Here is a 5,000-nt window from a genome sequence, read left to right as displayed (position 1 = left end):
AGCACGATGGGGATGACGCTGGCAAGGACCGTTGCCACCTCATGGCGCACTGTAATGAAGGTGCGAGCTACTGGCCGTGCGTACAGTCCTTGCACGCGGTTCAGCTGTCTGCAACACTCCCGGAGTCGGACTGCCTCGTGCCAAATCGGCGCGGCGTAGCGGAGGGTGGAGTCCACCACCGATGCAAGCAGCCGCCGCTTCGCACTCTTTGGCCCACCATGATTTCGGAGCAGCCGGGAAATCCCCTGCGCCACACGGAGCGCTTTCGTCGTGGCCTGCTCTACGTGTGGCCTCCACGACAGGTGGTCCTCGATGACAACTCCTAAATATTTCAAGGTGCGGGTCGGCAGTTTCTCTACGCCATTGATACTCACCGGGACTCGGGTGTTGTCTCGTCTCATCGTAGACACAATGACCAGCTCGGTCTTGGCCGGAGCGAGCTCCAGGTGGTGTTGCGCCATCCACGAGCTGATCATTGCTACCGCCGTCTCCGCCAGTCCCGTCGCTGCCTCCGGCGTCGTCCCGCTCGCCAGCACCACGACGTCATCCGCAAAGCCGATCACTTCGGCGCCCTCAGGCAGCACCAGCCGAAGCACGCCGTCGTACATCGCGTTCCACAGGGTCGGGCCCAGGATTGAGCCCTGTGGAACGCCCGCCGTGACCGTACGACGCACTGGCCCCTCGCTGGTCTCGTACACCAGCCTCCTACAGGGATAACTGGCTTGTGGCCGCCAAGCGTTCATAGCGACGTGGCTTATTGATCCTTCGATGTCGGCTCTTCCTATCATTGTGAAGCAAAATTCACCAAGCGTAGGATTGTTCACCCTTTCAAGGGAACGTGAGCTGGGTTTAGACCGTCGTGAGACAGGTTAGTTTTACCCTACTGGTGTGTGCTGTATGCTGCTATCTTAACGGAATTCCTGTGCAGTACGAGAGGAACCACAGGTACGGACCACTGGCTCAATACTAGTTCGACCGGACTTTGGTATGACGCTACGTCCGCTGGATTATGCCTGAACGCCTCTAAGGTCGTATCCAATCCGAGCTGATAGCGCATCATAAACCCATTAGGTGATCGGAAGCTAGCGGGCTTAACAACCCTCTGAGATCCGTCGGTGCTGCCCCGTGCACACTGCCGTCTCATCCCCGCTATAGCACTAGACTGAGCCGCAACGGGCGGGTGCACGCTGCACGTGGAAGTACCTTATCACAGGGAACCCTGGTGGCTGTGCTCCCGTCGACCGTGGATACAACTAGTTTCGACACCTTCGACCGCCCGCAAACGACGGGACTACAGGCTGGGAGCTGCGAGTTGTAGAGATGCGTTCGCATCGATCCTCTCAGGCGACCCATGCTTGGTGGTGAAGTGGTTAGTTCGTGGAGTATAGGCTTGCTGCACTCGACAAGAGTGCTGCTTGCAAGGCTGTGGTGGTACGTATGGTAGTTGATGAGCATAGGCTTGCTGCACTCGACAAGAGTGCTGCTTGCAAGCCTATGGTGGTACGTGTACGGTAGTTGATGTGAGCATAGGCTTGCTGCACTCGACAAGAGTGCTGCTTGCAAGCCTATGGGTGGTGTGGTGTGTGGTGCATGATTAGCCTTTCAAGGAAGATGTGTCCTTGGGGCTAATCGGTTATTTTTATAAGTCCGGGAAACCTTTCTCGTCGGGATTCTTATCCTAAGCAACCACGAAAGCTTCCAAGAGTTGAAACATTGCCTATCAAGTAGGCCGTACCAGCCCATAGCAACCCAACCAAGATACTCTAACAGGCCAAGATTGGTTGGAGACTTCAAAATGTTGCTAAGTCCATGGCCACCATAAGCCATTTCTATCAAGAAGGCCACGAACAGTGCTTAGCAACCACGAGAGCTTCCAAGAGTTGAAACATTGCCTATCAAGTAGGCCGTACCAGCCCATAGCAACCCAACCAAGATACTCTAACAGGCCAAGATTGGTTGGAGATTTCAAAATTTTGCTAAGTCCATGGCCACCATAAGCCATTTCTATCAAGAAGGCCACGAACTGTGCTTAGCAACCACGAAAGCTTCCAAGAGTTGAAACTTTGCCTATCAAGTAGGCCGTACCAGCCCATAGCAAACCAACCAAGATAATCTAACAGGCCAAGATTGGTTGGAGACTTCAAAATTTTGCTAAGTCCATGGCCACCATAAGCCATTTCTATCAAGAAGGCCATGGACAGTGCTTAGCAACCACGAAAGCTTCCAAGAGTTGAAACATTGCCTATCAAGTAGGCCGTACCAGCCCATAGCAACCCAACCAAGATACTCTAACAGGCCAAGATTGGTTGGAGATTTCAAAATTTGGCTAAGTCCAGATTTTTTTACCCTTCGGGAAAACAACCCTAGTTCACCAAGTTGAACGCGAAAAAATGTCCATAGGATACGCACAAAACGTTTATTGAGTTGGTCACCATATGTGGAAATTATGGTGAAAATAAGCCAAGTTCCGGAGTTTTTAACTCACACGAAACCACGAAAAACTTTCATTAGGAAAACTTGGTTGGAGCACCCTACTGCAGAACACACCGACATGGACGAAAGGGTCGACTGGCCAAGAGAAAAAATTTTTGCGGGACCACTCAAAACATCATAGTTAGACCTAGCAAATGATGAAAAGTGAAACCCGCGATCGATTGGAGAAACCTTATTTTACACTGAAAAATTCCACATAAGGAAAATTTGTATGGAGCACCCTACTGCAGAGCACACCGACAGGGCCGGGAAGGAAGGCCCGGTCCAAGAAAAAATTTTTGCGGGACCACTCAAAACATCATAGTTAGACCTAGCAAATGATGAAAAGTGAAACCCGCGATCGATTGGAGAAACCTTATTTTACACTGAAAAATTCCACATAAGCAAAATTTGTATGGAGCACCCTACTGCAGAACACACCGACAGGGCCGGGAAGGAAGGCCCGGTCCAAGAAAAAATTTTTGCGGGACCACTCAAAACATCATAGTTAGACCTAGCAAATGATGAAAAGTGAAACCCGCGATCGATTGGAGAAACCTTATTTTACACTGAAAAATTCCACATAAGCAAAATTTGTATGGAGCACCCTACTGCAGAACACACCGACAGGGCCGGGAAGGAAGGCCCGGTCCAAGAAAAAATTTTTGCGGGACCACTCAAAACATCATAGTTAGACCTAGCAAATGATGAAAAGTGAAACCCGCGATCGATTGGAGAAACCTTATTTTACACTGAAAAATTCCACATAAGGAAAATTTGTATGGAGCACCCTACTGCAGAGCACACCGACAGGGCCGGGAAGGAAGGCCCGGTCCAAGAAAAAATTTTTGCGGGACCACTCAAAACATCATAGTTAGACCTAGCAAATGATGAAAAGTGAAACCCGCGATCGATTGGAGAAACCTTATTTTACACTGAAAAATTCCACATAAGGAAAATTTGTATGGAGCACCCTACTGCAGAGCACACCGACAGGGCCGGGAAGGAAGGCCCGGTCCAAGAAAAAATTTTTGCGGGACCACTCAAAACATCATAGTTAGACCTAGCAAATGATGAAAAGTGAAACCCGCGATCGATTGGAGAAACCTTATTTTACACTGAAAAATTCCACATAAGCAAAATTTGTATGGAGCACCCTACTGCAGAACACACCGACAGGGCCGGGAAGGAAGGCCCGGTCCAAGAAAAAATTTTTGCGGGACCACTCAAAACATCATAGTTAGACCTAGCAAATGATGAAAAGTGAAACCCGCGATCGATTGGAGAAACCTTATTTTACACTGAAAAATTCCACATAAGGAAAATTTGTATGGAGCACCCTACTGCAGAGCACACCGACATGGACGAAAGGGTCGACTGGCTAAGAGAAAAAATTTTTGCGGGACCACTCAAAACATCATAGTTAGACCTAGCAAATGATGAAAAGTGAAACCCGCGATCGATTGGAGAAACCTTATTTTACACTGAAAATTCCACATAAGGAAAATTTGTATGGAGCACCCTGCTGTGGTCACCATCGGTCGAGTTGGTCGAGACGGGCAAAAAATTTTTTTTTCCATATCGTCTCAAAACATGATTTATGGACCTTGTAAATGTTGAAAAGTGAAACGAAATCACTTTTGGAGCGATGAAAATTTTGTATGGGAGGTCCCTACCCGGAACAAATTTTACTAGTAAAGTCATCATTCCGCGACGAGAAATTTGAAAATGGTCAAATATGGTTAAGATGTCATGTTCATTCCCTACTATGGGGGACCAGGTCGTCACGAAAAAATTTTTTTCTCGACCTGGTCAAATGTGGTTCTGCGACGGAGGTTAAACTAATATTGCATAATTTGGGCCAAAAACCCCCCTCTGTCAGAGAAATTTCCCCTTCAAGAGCGAAAGCAGACCACATAAGTTGAGCTTCGAGGTATCTGAAAGTTGAATATAGAGCGAGGTTCTAAGCGAAGGGATAGCTTAACGTTGAGCATTGAACGCAAAAAAGCTTAGAGATAAGCTTCTTATATAACGATTGTGGTGCAGGACACAGCTTAACGTTGAGCTTTGAACGCACATGGCTAGAACTAAGCTAAGAGATACCTATAGTGGTGCATGGAACTGCTCACAAGTTGAGCTTCGAGAAGTCCAAAGGCAAAATGTAGAGCGAGGTTCTAAGCGAAGGGATAGCTTAACGTTGAGCATTGAACGCAAAAAAGCTTAGAGATAAGCTTATTATATAACGATTGTGGTGCAGGACACAGCTTAACGTTGAGCTTTGAACGCACATGGCTAGAACTAAGCTAAGAGATACGGGTAGTGGTGCATGGAACTGCTCACAAGTTGAGCTTCGAGAAGTCCAAAGGCAAAATATAGAGAGAGGTCCTAGCAGCCTAAAAAACTTCTAGGGCCGACAGCTCACAAGTTGAGTTTCGAACGCAATTAGGCTACCCTGGTAGCCTTGATTTGAAAGCATTAAGGCAATGATATGGTAGAATGCCCGATCTTAAACCTATTGACAGAGAATG

General features: G+C 47.9%; 1 pseudogene; it reads left to right on the top strand.

The window, feature by feature from the left end:
• LOC128716980 (large subunit ribosomal RNA) overlaps positions 1-1,367 on the top strand; it is a 6,020-nt pseudogene extending 4,653 nt beyond the window's left edge.
• Positions 1,368-5,000: the final 3,633 nt, after the last annotated feature.

This window comes from Anopheles marshallii (assembly GCF_943734725.1).
Source record: "Anopheles marshallii chromosome X unlocalized genomic scaffold, idAnoMarsDA_429_01 X_unloc_155, whole genome shotgun sequence".
NCBI classification, from domain to species: domain Eukaryota; kingdom Metazoa; phylum Arthropoda; class Insecta; order Diptera; family Culicidae; genus Anopheles; species Anopheles marshallii.
The sequence above is the reverse complement of the archived record's forward strand: the minus strand, read 5'-3'. Positions and strand labels throughout refer to the sequence as shown.